This window comes from Eschrichtius robustus, chromosome 10 (assembly GCF_028021215.1).
Source record: "Eschrichtius robustus isolate mEscRob2 chromosome 10, mEscRob2.pri, whole genome shotgun sequence".
NCBI classification, from domain to species: Eukaryota; Metazoa; Chordata; class Mammalia; order Artiodactyla; family Eschrichtiidae; genus Eschrichtius; species Eschrichtius robustus.
The window spans coordinates 48,490,301-48,509,151 of record NC_090833.1 but is presented as its reverse complement, the minus strand read 5'-3'; the positions used below and the strand labels follow the sequence as shown (position 1 = coordinate 48,509,151).

The window sequence follows — 18,851 nt, the reverse complement described above, 5'->3', positions numbered from 1 at the left end:
AATACCTCAAAATGATCACTTTGTAAGATTTAAAGTTAATAGTAGAATACATTCCTTCACCTACATGCACAGTTCTTCAAACAGACCTTGAACCTCAGGCAATCACACACTCACCAGTTCTCTTGTTTCACACCTTTAAATTTAAAATCCTTTTCAGTGGTAATGATGGCAAAGCTGCTAGAGCTCTTCCTGCTTATGCCCTCATAGCTCTTTTCACTATAGTTCTGGTGGCCTTTTCTTAACCGTATCTAGCCAAAAATTCAATTGGTTCAACACTTTAAAAATAATCCTGGTTGGAAGCCTGGGTTCATGTAAAAATGCTTTACAGAATATACTGGAATTCTATTATGCAATGTATGAATGCTTCATAAGCTTACTAATTTGATATGCTATGAAATCTAAACTCAACTGGCAAAAAAACAAGTTATAGAAATAAACATTATGTGTGCAGACTCATTTTAAAAGTAAAGGTTTAAGAAACCAACTTTGTGCAAATTAGTGTTGATTTAAAATATTCTTAGGCGAAAATCCATCTCATGTGACTTTATTCAGGACATTCATTTCATCAGACATCCAGCAGCAATGCTCATTTCAACAGTGAGCACACAGAATCAGGATGACTCAGATATACATTGCTTTTGGAAGGAGACTTTAAGACAAAAGCATCTGTCACATTTGCATATGTGTCAACTTGGGAAATCACTGCCTCGCAACAGCTTTAAATAGTTTTTTTGTGGCAGACAGATGTGGAAAGCAATATTTCAGGCATAAGTTTCCATTGTCCTTTAGCAGCACAAGGTACTGGGCTACGTGCAGAGGGTGGCTGTGATACAGACTAGAAGCCACAAAGAAATTGAGGCATCTCCAGCTTAGGTCACTAAATCCTCAGAGGCAGTTTCTTCACTGGCAAACGATCCACAGGATCCAGAGGATGACTTTCAGCTCTAAAAGGCTGACCCTGTGAAATGATCAGTTAGCTGAGGAAGTGTCTGATTCCCCGCAGCCAAACACCCTCTATAACTCTATAGCCCTGCTCTGAAAAGTCTAGGTCCTTAATGGGTTAAATAGAGAAAAACCTATTCATTTAAGATTGACTTTTGTTAACAGAACAACATTTCAATGAAGGAATTTAGATTTTGATGCAATTCCATTCCTGGGTATATATCCAAAAGAAATGAAAACGCTAATTCGAAAAGATATATGCACCCCAATGTTCATAGCAGCACTATTCTCAATAGCCAAGATGTGGAAGCAACCTAAATGTCCATCAGACAGATGAACAGATAAAGAAGATGTGGTGTACACACACACACACACACACACAGAGGAATATTACACAGCCATAAAAAAGAATGAAATTCTGCCATTTGCAGCAACATGGATGGACCTAGAGAATATCATGCTTAGTGAAGTAAGTCAAACAGAGAAAGACAAATGCTGTATGATATCACTTATATGTGGAATCTAAAAAATAATACAAATGAATTTATATAAGAAAACAGAAACAGACTCACAGATATAGAAAACAAACTAGTGGTTACCAGTGGGGAGAGGGAAGGGGGGCAGGAGCAAGACAGGGGGATGAAATTAAGAGATACAAACTACTGTATATAAAATAGATAAGCAACAAGGGTATACTGTACAGCACAGGGAATCAAAGCTATTATCTTGTAATAACTTTTATTTTTTTGTAATAACTTTCAAAGGAGTGTAAACTGTAAAAGCACTGAATCACTATGCTGTACACCTGAAACTAATATTGTAAATCAACTATACTTCAATAAAAACAGAAATCAATTTAAGTTGGCTATCTAAAAATTTAATTCTACAGTATTCAATTCAGAACCTGACAAAGAAAGATAATTCTATATTATCATCATTGCTGTTATTTATTGCTCTTATTACTGATACTAATGTTGATGTTACTTTTTATAATTATTATTAGTTCTACATCTATTACTGTGACCATTGTTATCATTACCACAACCACTCTTTGCCTGGGCCTTCTGTAATAGCCTCCCTACTAATTTTACTAGCTCTACTCTAATACTTTCATTATCCATCATTGCCTTCATCACTTTTATCATCCATTCTCCATACTGCAACCAGACTGAGCTTTCAAAAGTATGAATGAGACCTAATTCAAAAAGACACATGCACCCCAACGTTCATTGCAGCACTATTTACAATAGTCAGGTCATGGAAGCAACCTAAATGCCCATCGACAGACAAATGGATAAAGAAGATGTGGTACATGTATACAATGGAATATTACTCAGCCATAAAAAGGAACAAAATTGGGTCATTTGTAGAGACATGGATGGATCTAGAGACTGTCATACAGAGTGAAGTAAGTCAGAAAGAGAAAAATAAATATCGTATATTAACGCATATATGTAGAACCTAGAAAACTGGTACAGATGAACCAGTTTGCAGGGCAGAAATGGAGACACAGATGTAGAGAACAAATGTATGGACACCAAGGGGGGAAAGTGGTGGGGTAGGGGTGGTGGTGTGATGAATTAGGAGATTGGGATTGACATATATACACTAAGATGTATAAAATGGATAACTAATAAGAACCTGCTGTATAAAAAAATAAATAAAATAAAATTCAAAAAAAATTTTAAAAAGTATGAATGAGACCTTATCATACCTCTGCTGAAAGTCCTCCAGTAATTGCCCATCTGCTCAAAGTAAAATGCAAGCTGCTGATCCTGTTAAACATGAATAATCTCATCCCTGTTTACCAATTTCATACCACACTAGTGTAGCTGGGGTACAGCGGAAGGCACAGTTCATTGTACACTGGCCCTCAGTGACCCCAATCTTACCGAACTAATTTGGGTCCCAGAGCCTTTGCACCTGCTGTTCCCACCACCTGGAATTCTCACGCCCCAGCCTTTGTGTGGCGCTTCCTGATAGCTACTGTCATCTCCATTGTTCAACTGTCACCTCCTGATGGAGTGCTTTCCTGAATGCCCAGTGCTGTGCTATCACTCTCTAGATTATCATCTCATCTTTTTATTGCTTTTGGCATAACTTGCAATTTTTCTGTTCAAGTTTTCACTGTCTCTCTAAGATGTAAACTTCATGAGGGCAGGAATCTTGTCTGTTTTCACGTAAAATTGTGCTTAATCCATTGTAAGTACTCAATAAAAATATTTTGAACAAACAAGTGGAGGAATAAATCATTATTAATGGGAGCTTGTATTTACTGATCACTTACTAAGAACCGATGTGCTGTGATTACATTATCATAATTAATCTGCAGTGTCAGACTGTAAGGGAAAGAAGTGTTAATCATCTCAGTTTTATAGCCTATAACATATGCAAAGCTTAGGGAGGAGGACAAATGGGGACCCAGACACTTTGAGTCCAAATACTCAAAAGTTATAAACCAAGCTAAGAAACTGTTACATAAAATACGTTCTCTACTCTTATCTTGGCAATAAAACATCATAAAACACGTAAGATCAGGCTTGAATTTTTTAATTCCTCGGATTCCACACAAGGATGCAGAGATATGGGAAAAGATCATTGTGGACCGCCCCCCCCCCGCCGCCTACCTCCCTTATCTCCCACCCTAGGCCATGTCCCACACTGCGAGGGACCTTGTGTAGAGTCTGTGGACAGCCCAGCTCCCATGTCCAAGCTCAGTCCCTGCCCCATCAAATAGCTCTCCCTGGAGGACACTTTGTTCCTGTGGTCTACCCATGGGAAGACAGGTGAGGAGAGAGGCCTTTGCAGGACCTGGAAGTGGGTACAAGGTCATGTGCACAAAAGGCCTCAGGAATCCAGAAGCATGTTCTAAAAGTGGAGATACAGGCTCCAGGTAAGAACATCCTTTTGGTGGCATGAACTCTTCATCTTGTGAAGAAAGGTGTGGCCAGAGGAAAACCAGAGCTTTCTAAAGCAGGGACCCCTTTCACCCGAGTCTAAAACTAAAACTAAGACCCAAAAGTTGGAGCCTTAAAAGAGTGAGTGGCAGTTTGATTTCAAATCCAGCCATTCTGATTCCAATACCCATGCTTTTAAGCACTCTGACAACCTTTTCAAATCAGTTAACATAGAAAATGACAATGTTTGTAATGCATATTGGGGTAAATCATTCAAGGTACCCTAAGCCCTGTCATGCTGCCTTGAATGCTAAGAGGATCAGTATTTAGACATATCAAAGATCATTTGCGGCAAACCACTGCACTGAACACTAGAAAGTTGAACACTGTGCTTTACTTTTCATTGTAAATGCCATGAAATTATAAAGATCACATCAAAATGTAAGCCAGACTATTTGAATAACAGGTAATTTCATTCCAGCAAATGTTACTGAGTTCTTGCTTTGTACAAAACACTCTGCTAAGTGCTTGGGGCAGGGAAGTGAGAATAGCTACAAAGATAAATAAGATATAGTCACCATCTTCAAAAGATGTGTCATTTGTGGAGGAAAATGCAAATGTACTATTGGATAGAATAAAAAGCAGGATAAGTGAAGTGATTTGATAGCACTATAAGAAATTTAGTTTAGGTGTACAGGGAATGTTGGGTTAATTCTCAACGAAGGATCAAGAGAAGGAGTTTATGAAACTCCAGATGGCATTTGAAGTGGATCTTGAAAGATAAGTAGGACTTCAGTAGTTCAGGTTGGTGGGGAGGACTTCCTGGGTTGCTAGAACAACTTGAGCTGAGGCAGGACAATCAGAGTGACTGGTACATCGTGGGCAAGTCCAAGGTGGGCAGAATGAAGAATACTCTGGGAGAAGATGTTGGAAAAGTAGTTTTATGTCAGACTAAGCAAGAGTATGAATGAAATGTGAAGACATCTGAATTTTATCTTTAGACCACAGGGAGGCACTGATGAATTTTGTTGAGGCAAGGAGTAACGTAATTTTAATTGTTTTGAGAACATAGCTGAAGGAATTCGTAAGAAGAATAAATTAGTAGTGCCAAGGATGTGCAGATGAGCTGGGTTTTACACAGGGCAGTAGTGGTGGAAATGCAAAGAATTTGATAGAAGAATTATGGAGAAGTTGAATAAACTGGGATGAGTAATCACTTGATAAGGGGCTCCCAATAGGGGCTGACAATGATTTGAAAGTGTGTAGCCTGGACAACTAGAAGGATAGTGGCTAAAGGCTCGGGAGACAGGAATAAATGTTATCAAATACATGGGTTTGGAGTTTATGTTGGAAAAGAGGAGGGCTCAACTGCCCCAGAGAGGGAAAGAATGGAAAAGAGATTTACAGAAAAGAAGTGGTAAGGATATCTCATGAAGTTAATAAAGAATGGCTCGTATTTTCTCAGTGAAGCAGAATCCAAGATCATCAGTTGAGAAGGAAGAGATTAGAGTAGGGCTGGGGTTTTAAATAGTTTTAAAACTTTTAAAATTATGGGACTTGAATGAGGTTTGGGAAATGGATTGCTGAATAATTTGGATCCTTATTTGGTTGCCTAATGTACCCTTTACTTGATCCACTGATAGGTGGAGAAGTAAATTCAATAAAAGTTCTAACACTAAAATGGTTTTGCCAGAATGTTTTATGTTCTTCTCTAGAGTTTGTAGATGCTTAAATGATTTTTTTTAAATTTTCAAAGTATTTATATTTTAGAAACAATTAGAAAAAAGGCATGTTTATCATGCCTGCAAATAAGACTGATCATATTTTGGGTTTGTGAATGGATGAAATCAATGAAAACGAGTAGAACAGTGAACAGAGTGTTGTGCACAAACTAAATAAAATTACTTAAGGTGCTTCCCGCTTTACACTTTTTAGCATATGGTTCTGGAAAATGAGATGTTTCACCAAGCCCTTCAGTCTTGGCGATAATATAAAATGGATTGAGATTTTCAACTAAAAGGAAAAAAAGAAAAGTAAACAATGGCTTTAATGAAAAGCACCCAGAATTGAATTGGCCCTAATTAATAGCCATTTTATACAAATAGCTGGTTTCACAAAACTAACTGACATTTGCCTACAATACTATCAATCTACTTTTAGGGAGTAAATAATAATGGGATTTATTTTGTCATCTCAAAATTGGCCCCTGTAAATTCACACAGCTCTAATTTATCTATCCTAATATAAGGAAGATTTAATTGTAAGACACTTTAATTAGTGCTCTCTCTGTACTTGGTAGTTAGTTGCTACCATTTCAGCCTCTTCAGGCTTTATGTGCATCCTGCAATTCTAGTGTACTGCAAAGCAAATATAGATCACCAAAAGGTTACCTCTCAGAATACTTAATGAAGATAAAAAATAGCAAAATAGAAACTCTATTTCAAATGCCAGACTACTGCACATCTCGATTAAAGGAGCATAACCTGAGCTCCAAGAACCTAAAATTATTTCAGTATGAGACAACAGTGGCAGCAGGAAGGAATGAGTGACACCTGAGAGGAAGAATAGAAATTGGCACCTCATTGCATGTGGGGGTCAAAGTCCAAAGTGTACAGCCCAGGTGACCTGGAGAAGGACTGGGATGACAGAGCTCAAGGAGTCAGGAAAGAAAAGAATCAAAAACACTAGCGGAGGAAATAGGAAGGGAGGAGAGGTATTCCATACTTGAAAATGAGAGGGAAGGAGCAGAGACTCAGAAATGACAAAGGGAAGACCAACTGATGTGATTCCTATGCACTGACCTTTATTTTCTCAGGGATACAAGGTAATCAGCCCAGTGTGAGGGAACAGCTGCTGTGGGAAACCGGCTAGTGGAATACAGGACAGATTCCCTTCTCCTGCCTGATCATCACTGAGGGTCTAGAATCACCATTCCTGGCAGAAATATGAAATCCAACATTTACGAACTAGGGTTTAAAACAAGGAGGTCCAGGACCCCAAGTCTTCATTTTATAAATACTCTATTTTACTAGCTAGAGTGAAGGTTTTAAAGCTGATATAAGAGCGAAATATTTGAGGGAATAAATAGGAGATCAGTTTTTCCTGAGCTGACAGCACAATCTCAAAGGCTAACGGATCATCATTCCCAAAGGGTCCACGAGCCAAGAACATTACAACTACTGAGATTTTAAGCAAATTCTCATTACCGAATTTTTCCAAGCTCTCCCACACTTCCACCGAGTGAGAAAAAGGTAGGGCACCAGAAATTATTGGGTGTCTACCCTAAGCCCATCCACCCTTCTTGGCTGTTTTTCATTGGAAAATTCTCCCCTCCACTATGTGACTCAGTGGTAAACTAAATAGTCTGAGCCATCATGGAAATCAAATTGCTTTGCAGAGGAAATAGCAGGAATGGATTGGTTTAGAAAGGAGTATACATACAACAAATTCTGGCCAATGAGACCTGAGGGAGTTGCCTGCACGGCCTCTGGGTATGGTTAAACATTATCTTTTTTTCTCTGGACATTCTGGTATCTGAATGTGGCTTCTGGAAAGATACAATCATCCATTAACCATGAGTGGACAAGCCAGAAGACAATGCTGACAGGTTGGGAATGCTAGAAGGGGAAGACAGAAAGGATATCTGTCAGGTTCTATGTTAACCAACCCTGGAAACATCACACCTCAGCCCTCTTTTCTATATGAGATAACACACTTTTCTTACATGTTACTTTAAGTTTTTGTTTGTTGCTAGTTGGAGCAAATCCCATCTTAACTGATTTAAAAGGGGGGCAGCATAAGAGAAAGCTCCTATTCTCAGCTAATTACCAATGTCTCTCATTTTCTGACTGATTCTCCCATTCAACAAAGGCACTTTTTTTAAAATTTTTTTTTGCCTGCATTGGGTCTTCACTGCTCCGCGCAGGCTTTCTCTAGTTGTGGTGCGCAGGCTTCTCGTTGCAGTGGTTTCTCTTGTTCTGCAGCACAGGCTCTAGGTGCGTGGGTTTCAGCAGTTGTGGTGCACGAGCTTAGTTGCTCCGCGGCATGTTGGATCCCCCTGGACCAGTGATCGAACCTGTGTCCCCTGCATTGGCAGGCGGATTCCTAACCACTGCGCCACCAGGGAAGTCCCCAAGGCACTTTTAACAGAGCCCTGGTCTGTGTTATAATGCACATCCAATTATTGTTATACACTTACATAGCTCCCTAGGGTTGTCAACTTCCCTGAACACCAACATTTTGAAAGAGCCCACAAGATCATAAATATAAGTTCTGTGAATTGTGGAAAAAAAGAGCCTTATAGCACAAAGTACACAGAAAAGCCATTTGAGGATACACAGATAAAATTTTCATGAGGGAAGAATATGAAAACAGATTTCTTGCAAAGCAGATCAACTCTAATGAGCTTTAAGATGTTTATGATTTGCTTTTAAACAGTAGGTAACTCAAACAATGTTTCATGTGGAATATACTCTCTGACTTAAAAACAGCATTTGCAAAACTTGGTCATTTATTTGCAAACTGCTGGTTAATAGCTAAACTTATCTGGAGCATCTTTTTTTTTTTTAAATAAATCTTTATTGGAGTATAATTGCTTCACAATACTGTGCTAGTTTTTGTTGTACGCTGAAGTGAATCAGCCATATGCATACACATGTCACCATATCCCCTCCCTCTTGAGCCTGCCTCCCATCCTCCCTATCCCACCCATCTAGGTCATTGCAAAGCACCAAGCTGATCTCCCTGTGCTATGCTGCTGCTTTCCACTAGCTATTTTACATTCGGTAGAGTGTATATATGTAGATGCTACTCTCACTTCGCCCCAGCTTCTCCCTCCCACCCCGTGTCCCCAAGTCCATTCTCTATGTCTACATCTTTATTCCTGCCCAGCAACTAGGTTCATCAGTACCATTTTTTTTTTTAGATTCCATACATATGTGTTAACATACGGCATTTGTTTTTCTTTCTGACTTACTTCACTCTGTATGACAGACTCTAGGTCCATCCACCTCACTACAAATAACACAGTTTCGTTTCTTTTTATGGCTGACAAATATTCCATTGTATATATGTGCCACATCTTCTTTATTCATATATCTGTCAATGGACATCTAGGTTGGTTCCATGTCCTGGCTATTGTAAATAGTGCTGCAGTGAACACTGTGGCACACGTCTCTTTTTGAACTATGGTTTTCTCAGGGTATATGTCCAGTAGTGGGATTGCTGGGTCATATGGCAGTTCTATTTTTAGTTTTTTAAGGAACCTCCATATTGTTTTCCATAGTGGTTGTATCAGTTTACATTCCCAACGGTGCAAGAGGGTTCCCTTTTCTCCACACCCTTTCCAGCATTTATTACTTCTAGATTTTTTAATGATGGCCATTCTGACTGGTGTGAGATGATACCTCATAGTAGTTTTGATTTGCATTTCTCTAATAATCAGTGATGCTGAGCATCTTTTCATGTGCCTCTTGGCCATCTGTATGTCTCCTTGGTGAAATGTCTATTTAGGTCTTCCACCCATTTTTTAATTGGATAGTTTGGTTTTTTTATACTGAGCTCCATGAGCTGTTTGTATATTTTGGAGATTAATCCTTTGTCTGTTGTTTCACTTGCAAATATTTTCTCCCATTCTGAGGGTTGTCTTTTTGTCTTTTTTATGGTTTCCTTTGCTGTGCAAAAGCTTTTAAGTTTGATTAAGTCCCATTTGTTTATTTTTGTTTTTATTTTCGTTACTCTAGGAGGTGGGTCAAAAAAGATCTTGCTGTGGTTTATGTCAAAGAGTGTTTTTCCTATGTTTTCCTCTAAGAGTTTTATAGTGTCTGGCCTTACGTTTTGGTCTTTAATCCACTTGGAGTTTATTTTTGTGTAAGGTGTTAGGTAGTGTTCTAATAACATTATTTTACATGTAGCTGTCCAGTTTTCCCAGCACCACTTACTGAAGAGGCTGTCTTTCCTCCATTGTATACTCTTGCCTCCTTAATCGTAAATTAGGTGACCATATGTGTGTGAGTTTATCTCTGGGCATTCTATCCTGTACCATTGATCTATATTTCTGTTTCTATGCCAGTACCATACTGTCTCGATTACTATGGCTTTGTGGTATAGTTTGAAGTCAGGGAGCCTGATTCCTCCAACTCTTGTTTTTCTTTCTCAAGACTGCATTTGCTTTTCAGGGTCTTTTGTGTTTCCATACAAATTGTGAAATTTTTTGTTCTAATTCTGTGAAGAATGCCATTGGTAGTTTGATAGGGATTGCACTGAATCTGTAGATTGCTTTGGGTAGTATAGTCATTTTCACAATATTGATTCTTCCAATCCAAAAACATGGTATATTTCTCCATCTGTTTATGTCATCTTTGATTTCTTTCATCAGTGTTTTATAGTTTTCTGACTACAAGTCTTTCGCCTCCTTAGGCAGGTGTATTCCTAGGTATTTTATTCTTTTTGTTGCCATGGTAAATGGGAATGTTTCCTTAATTTCTCTTTCTGATTTTTCATTGTTGGTGTATAGGAATGCCAGAGATTTCTGTGCATTAACTTTGTATCCTGCAATCTTAGGAAATTCATTGATTAGTTCTAGTAGCTTTCTGGTGGCATCTTTAGGATTTTCTATGTATAGTATCATGTCATCTGCAAACAGTGACAGTTTTATTTCTTCTTTTCCAATTTCTATTCCTTTTATTTCTTTTTCTTCTCTGACTGCCATGGCTAGGACTTCCAAAACTATGTTGAATAAGAGTGGCGAGAGTGGACATTCTTGTCTTGTTCCTGATCTTAGTGGAAATGCTTTCAGATTTTCCACCATTGAGTATGACGCTTGCTTTGCATTTGTCACATATGGCCTTTATTATGTTGAGATAGGTTCCCTCTATGCCAATTTTCTGTAAAGTTTTTATCATAAACGGGTGTTTAATTTTGTCAGAAGTTTTTCTGCATCTATTGAGATGATCATATGGTTTTTATTCCTTAATTTGTTACGGATGTATGTATCACATTGATTGATTTGCGTATATTGAAGAATCCTTGCATCCCTGGGATAAATCCCATAAATCATGGTATATGATCCTTTTAATGTGTTGTTGGATTCTGTTTGCTAGTATTTTGTTCAGGATTTTTGCATCTATGTTCATCAGTGACATTGGTCTATAATTTTCTTTTTATGTGATAACTTTTTCTGGTTTTGGTATCAGGGTGATGGTGGCTTCGTAGAATGAATTTGGGAATGTTTCTCCCTCTGCAATTTTTTTGGAAGAGTTTGACAAGGATGGGTGTTAGTTCTCTAAATGTTTGATAGAATTCGCCTGTGAAGCCATCTGGTCCTGGACTTTTGTTTGCTGGAAGATTTTTAATTACAGTTTCTATTTCATTACTTGTGATAGGTCTGTTTATATTTTCTAATTCTTCCTGGTTCAGTCTTGTAAAATTATACCTTTCCAAGAATATGTCCATTTCATCGAGGTTTTCCATTTTATTGGCATATAGTTGCTGGTAGTAGACTCTTATAATCCTTTGTATTTTTGTGGTGTCAGTTGTGATTTCTCCTTTTTCATTTCTAATTTTATTGATTTGTGTCCTCTCCCTTTTTTTCTTGATGAGTCTGGCTAAGGGTTTATCAATTTTGTTTATCTTCTCAGAGAACCAGCTTTTAGTTTTATTGATCTTTGCTATTGTTTTCTTCATTTCTATTTCATTTATTTCTGCTCTGATCTTAATGATTTCTTTCCTTCTACTGACTTTGGGTTTTCTTTGTTCTTCTTTCTCTAGTTCTTTTAAGTGTAGGGTTAGACTGTTTATTTGGGATTTTTCTTGTTTCTTGAGGTGAGATTGAATTGCTATAAACTTCCCTCTTAGAACTGCTTTTGCTGCATCTCATAGGTTTTGGGTCATTGTGTTTTTATTGTCATTTGTTTCTATGTATTTTTTAACTTCTTCTTTGATTTCTTCAGTGATCTCTTGGTTATTTATTAGCGTATTGTTTAGCCTCCACCTGTTCATATTCTTTACAGTTTTTTTCCTGTAATTGATATCCGGTCTCATGGCATTGTGGTCAGAAAAGATACTTGACATGATTTCAGTTTTCTCAAATTAACCAAGGCTTGATTTGTGACCCAAGATGTGATCTATCCTGGAGAATGTTCCTTGTGCACTTGAGAAGAAGTGTATTCTGCCACTTTTGGTTGGAATATTGTATAAATATCAATTAAATCTATCTGGTCTATTGTGTCATTTAAAGCTTGTGTTTCCTTATTTATTTTCTGCTTGGATGATCTGTCCATTGGTGTAAGTGGGGTGTTAAAGTCCCCTACTATTATTGTTTTACTGTCGATTTCTCCTTTCATGGTTGTTAGCATTTGCCTTATGTGTTGAGGTGCTCCTATGTTGGGTGCATAAACATTTATAATTGTTGTATCTTCTTGGATTGATTCTTTGATCATTATGTAGTGTCCCTCCTTATCTCTTGTAACAGTCTTTATTTTAAATTCTATTTCATCTGTTACGAGTATTGCTACTCCAGCTTTCTTTTGATTTCCATTTTCATGGAATATCTTTTTCCATCCCCTCACTTTCAATCTGTATGTGTCCCTAGGTCTGAAGTGGGTTTCTTGTAGACAGCATATATATGGGTCTTGTTTTTGTATCCATTCAGCCAGTCTGTGTCTTTTGGTTGGGGCATTTAATCCACTTACACTCAAGGTTATTATCGATATGTATATTCCTATTACCATTTTCTTAATTGTTTTGGGTTTGTTTTTGTGGGTCTTTTTCTTCTCTTGTGTTTCCTGCCTAGAGAAGTTTCTTTAGCATTTGCTGTAAAGCTGGTTGGTGGTGCTGAATTCTCTTAACTTTTGCTTGTCTGAAAAGTTTTCGATTTCTCCATCAAATCTGAATGAGATCCTTGCTGGGTAGAGTAATCTTGGTTGTAGGTTTTTCTCTTTCATCACTTTATGTATCTCCTGCCACTCCCTTTTGGCCTGCAGAGTTTCTGCTGAAAAATCAGTTGATAACCTTATGGGGATTCCTTTGCATGTTATTTTTTGCTTTTCTCTTGCTGCTTTTACTATTTTTTCTTTGAATTTAATTTTTGTTAGTTTGATTAACATGTGTCTAGGTGTGTTTTTCCTAGGGTTTATCCTGTATGGGACTCTCTGTGCTTCCTGGGCTTGGGTGACTATTTCCTTTCCCATGTTAGGGAAGTTTTCGACTATAATCCCTTCAAATATTTTCTCAGTCCCTTTCTTTTTCTCTTCTTCTTCTGGGACCCCTATAATTCGAATGTTGGTGTGTTTAGTGTTGTCCCAGAGGTCTCTGAGATTGTCTTCAATTCTTTTTTTTTTTTAAATGACTACATTTATTTATTTATTTTTTGGCTGTGTTGGGTCTTCGTTTCTGTGCGAGGGCTTTTCTCTAGTTGCAGCGAGTGGGGGCCACTCTTCATCGCGGTGCGTGGGCCTCTCCCTGTCACGGCCTCTCTTTGTTGCGGAGCACAGGCTCCAGACGCGCAGGCTCAGTAGTTGTGGCTCACAAGCCCAGTTGCTCTGCAGCATGTGGGATCTTCCCAGATCAGGGCTCGAACCCGTGTCCCCTGCATCGGCAGGCAGATTCTCAACCACTGTGCCACCAAGGAAGCCCAAGTGTCTTCAATTTTTTTCATTCTTTTTTCTTTATTCTGCTCCTCGACAGTTATTTCCACCATCTTGTCTTCCAGCTCACTTATTTGTTCTTCTGCCTCAGTTATTCTGTTATTGATTCCTTCTAGTGCATTTTTCATTTCAGTTATTGTGTTATTCATCTCTGTCTGTTTGTTCTTTAGTTCTCTTCTAGATCTTTGTTAAACATTTCTTGTATTTTCTCAATCCATACCTCCATTCTATTTCTGAGATTCTGGATCATCTTTACTATCATTACTCTGAATTCTTTTTCAGGTAGATTGCCTATTTTTTCTTCATTTATTTGGTCTTGTAGGCTTTTACCTTGCTCCTTCATCTGTGACATCTTTTTTTGCCGTCTCATTTTTTTTTTTTTTTTTTTTAATGAGTGGGATTGTGTTCCTGTCTTACTCGCTGTTTGGCCTGAGGCTTTCAACACTGGAGTTTGTAGGCTGTTGGGTAGAGCTGGGTCTTGGTGCTGAGATGAGGACCTCCGTGAGACCTCACTCCGATGGATATCCCCTGGGGTATGAGGTTCTCTGTTAGTCCAGTGGTTTGGACTCAGAACTCCCACTGCAGGAGCTTTGGCCTGAGCCCTGGCTCAAGAACCAAGATCCCGCAAGCCGTGTGGGGTAGCAAAAAAAAAAAGAGAGACAATAACAAAGAAAAAAATAAAATTAGACTAGGAAACTAACAGATATGTTAGAAAGAATATAAAAATAAAAATATAGATGAATCAACAACTGGAAGGTACAACAGTACCACCATAGTAAGAAAGAGGAGGAGGGAGAAGGAAAAAAAAGGGGGGGGGGTAGAAAGGCCTTGGCTGTGGAGAGCGGGGCCTAAGCAAGGGCGAGGTTTGGATGGTGGGCAGGGCCAATGCTCAGGACCCACAGTGCTGGAAAAGGCCCTGGGGGCTGTGGGGGGTGGGGCTTAGGCTCAAGGAACAGAAGGGGCCCAGGTGTGCCCCCTACCCCTGGTCTCAGAGGGTGGGGGACCTCACCTGGGAGCCCAGCAGGCTTCCTGGGCTCGAGTGGGTGGGGCAAATGCCCTCCTCTCCTCTCCTGTGGAGTATCTTTAAAATGCTTGAAATAGTGACCCCTGAAAGTATGATCCCCCAAAGCTTCACTTTATATAATGGCCTTATGAGAATTTTGGTTGACAAGTCAAATATGTTAACGAGATAATATCCTGAGAGGAAAAATTACCAGCCCTTAAAAATACATACACACACACACACACACACACACACACACACACACACACACATATACATACATACTTTAAAAGGTTAATTTGCCTGCAAACACTATAAAATCAAAGTCTAAATTACACTGGAATGCTGATGTGGTTCTATATTTTACCCTAATTTTTTTTTTAATCAGGAATTTTTAATAGGCCAAAGAGGTGTAAATAGTCTATATCTTCCTATGAAGAGTAGAGCTTAAAGCTCCCTATATGGAATCATAATATTATAGTTCAACAACGTGATGCTATTGTACAAGCTAATCATAAACCCTTTCAACAAAAACATCACTCGCTCACACACATTTTTTCCATTATAAATATGAATGTGTGTGTGTGTGTATATATATATGTATATATAATTTTATCATAATATTTAAAGAATCCTATGCAGCTTTCTGTTGCCTTTAAAATACAAGAAAAAAATTCTTCTTTAAAGTACATTTTAAACAATTAGAGTGGAAATTTTTCACAATGAATACATTCAAAGGAATGTCCTAAAGACCTTCTCTTTAGGGAACTGTATGCATGACTGGCATTGCAGGTGGGAGTCCATGTGATAGGGAAGAACTGCAGGAGGAAAGCGGTGCAGACAGGGAACACAAAAGGAACCAAGATGAGTGGGTCAAGAGTTCTTGAAAACAATGAGGAGATGCCATCAAGTGGCTGAAGAAAGAATTCTTTTTGAATTGGGAAAGTTTTCCCATACACTGCCATCTGGTGGCCAATACTGAGAATCATTTTAGACTGATAAAACTATACAATGTGAATACCGGTCTTCCACGTGGTCCATAGTTTAAGGCTTGGTAACTCCCCACTGCCATTAACAGAGTAAACCCCATTAACAACACTTATTCTTTAACTTAGAGTAATGACAGATTCATAAGGAATGTTAATAATGGATTATCAGCCGCAATTCTATGGGGGAGAGGGAGTATGTTTAAAATTATTACATTTGGTTTAGTAAATGATGTTTAAGGAATTTTACCATAATAAATTCAAATTGAGAAGATGATTACATGTATTTAACCTTGAAGCTATACTTTTTTAAAATTGACTCATCAAATGTTTACTTTTCCTTCCCATACCTATTGGCAAGCTATTGGTAGGATCATATGTTTTTGTTATTGTTATTGCCCTTGTTTTCCTTTTTTGCTTTTTACCTTAACTAGACCTTGATTAATTCATTTTCATCTTTAAAAAAATATTTCTTTAAAATCTTCGTTGAAATGGGCACTGATCTAGGTAATGGTTATACGACGGTGAGCAAAACAGACATTTATCCTGCCCTTAAGAAGCTTATATGTAATCTAGTGTAGGGATAAACACTTGAAGAGAGGTATTTGTCTACACATTCAAAGTATACATATTAAGTATACACTATTTCTTGTGCCTTGTTCAGGGATATATTAGTGAACAAAATAGACAAGGATCCTACTTTCACGTAATGCTTTGAAGTGTAATGGAGGAAGTGAACAAATGTTGTAAATAAGGACCTTTTCTAGGCAGTGACATTTAAGCTGTGATGTAAAACATGAGAAGGAGCCAGCAGAGTGCCGTGCAGGAGCCAAGAGCAGAGGGACAGAATTGAAGGTGCATATGTAATGGTCCTAAGATAGGGAAAAAGGCAGAATAACTGGAAGGAAGGATGGAAGACACGAGAGGGTATTCTTGCATTTTTAGAGAAAGTTTCCTTTTACTGTTTTGTTTGAAGAGAAAACTGAATTTGAGAACAAGCTACTAAAACCATATCACAGCTTTCTACCAGCTTTTTTAATACTAGAGGATGAAACTTTTGACCTGCAAATATTCCTGATATATATTATTGTGCTCAGGAAATCAGAAAGACAAAGAGTTGATGCTCATTTTTCTTCATTCACCAGTTATAATTCTTCCCTTTCTCATCTGAACTCCCCTATTACAGCACTAATCTTACCTTCTGATGAATTAGCCTGGTTATTTAGTGCTCATCTTCCCTACAAGACGATAAGTGCTTGAGAGTAAACACTGTCTTCTTCATTGTTTACAGTCCCACAATACTGTACTTTATACTTGGTAGCTATACAATAAATACTTAACTAAATAAAATTTTACGTATAATACTAATTCATTGTAACAGAGAAATTTAATTTTTAAAATTAGAACCTTCGCCTCCCCAAAGGAAAATTCAGATACAAGCTAATTTTGAGTTTCTTTATTCTGTTAGCTTTTCTAACCTAAAAGAAAAACATTATTCTTTCACATATTCTAATTATAGTCAATGGAGGTAGAATACATGATTCTTCATTAACTCTACTGCTCGGCTCTTTAAACAAGGGAAACACAGCATTTTAGGGTAACAATAGTTTTTCTTGGGAATTTATGTGACATTCTGAGTTCAGTTCATTGTCTTTAAAGTGATGGCACTGTTTGCCTGATGTGGACTTTGCTCATTTCACATTTCTCAAAATGATGGAAGTCTGTGATATCGACCACCTCTGTCACAATGACTCGCCACATCAACACAGAACAGTGCTGTGAAAGTCGCACACCAGGACCAACTTCTTCCAGCATAAAATTGTGCAATTTTTATTGGGAGCAGGTTCTTATAACTAAAATCAATGACTTTCCTGCATCCATGGGGCTAAGAGGGGCCTCATCTCCCAGGGAATGTATCTAACACGGGAGAAACAGCTCTGAAATAATCCAGAGATGCCTTTCATTACAGAACTTCCCTGAGTTCTTCACTCCGAACTTGGTTCTGCATTCTCGGAGCTTGCATGGCACCATGGACTTACCTCTACAAAATTACACTCGAACCCTATACAGTAATGATTTATTTCATATACCTGTCTTCCTTACTACAATGTAAGTCCAGAAGGGCAATTTCTTATTTATTTTTGTATCCCCAGGATCTGATTAATTGTAATATGTTCAACACAGGTGTGATGGATAAAGAAAAAGGGATTTCAGCACTAATTGAAAGTTTCCTAACTCAAAGGCAAGTTTTCACTTCATAGTAAGCAGGAAACAATACATTGTGCTTTAGGTCAGTAATTTTCAACCTGGAGCAATTTTGGCCTCCAGGGAACATCTGCCAATATCTGGAGATATTTTTAGTTGTCACAACTGGGTGGGCCAGGGGTTGTGTTACTGTCATCTAGTTGGTAGAGGACAGAAATGTTGCTAAACATTATGCAATGCACAGAACAGCCGCCTACAACAAAGCATTATATGGTCCAAAATGTCAATAGTGCCAAGACTGAGACATCCTCCTTTAGGTTAAGGTTTCTATTACTTTTCACACATATTAAAATGAAACAGCAGCCCCCAAATTTATCCTACTAGAAACTGCTTTGGTTTTATCCAAAGTCTTATGATCTATCAAAACAGTATTTTTAAGAGGTTGAATGCAAAAGCACTTTAGCATTCTGGCCCTGTATATCCTTAGATAGTTTGTAAAGATTTATGTGTGGATGGTGCTAAAGTAAAATACAAAGTGGAGACTCAACTTGAATACTCCCTGAGCAGACAAACCATTTAAGCCATGTAAGCAAAACTAAATCATAAGCAAAATTTAATTTAGGTAAATGCTGGTAAATGTTTCTGGCCATCATAAAAGAAATTAAAGTCATCTTCCTTAAAGTATAAGATAAACACTTTTAACCAATCTCCTTCCTTCTAGAAATCCCCACTGTAATAACCAATCTTTATAAAGGTTAACCAACTTCCTCATTTTCACTTTACAAGCCATTCTGTAAGCCTCACATCAGTTTGGGGTTTGAAAGCTCCCAGTTCATGAACTCTTCTTATGTGCACAATAAATTATTAACAAATACTATTTTACTGATCTGGTTTTAATTTTTACTGTTGCTGGATTTTTGACAATGGTAAGATCAAATCTCATGCAGCCTCTAAAGTGCAGAGGCGGTAAGGGCAAGGAGAAAAGATAAACTATCCCTCCTACCTCTCCTTCAGATAAGGTTGGCTGAAGCTTCCCAAGTATCAAAAGAAAGCCCCTCCCTCCTTCATAGATAGCCCTCATCCCAGCAAGGGCACACCCTGTTGGCTGATTTCGGTAGCCCTGGAGTTGTGTCCTTCCTTTAGCCAGCCCAACTGAGTCCACAAAAGGATTACG

General features: G+C 38.1%; 1 protein-coding gene across 4 annotated transcripts in view; it reads right to left on the bottom strand.

Annotated features, from left to right (window-relative positions):
- The window catches only part of TRPM3 (transient receptor potential cation channel subfamily M member 3), an 829,755-nt gene that overhangs the window by 613,574 nt on the left and 197,330 nt on the right, over positions 1–18,851 (bottom strand). The window lies entirely within an intron of this gene.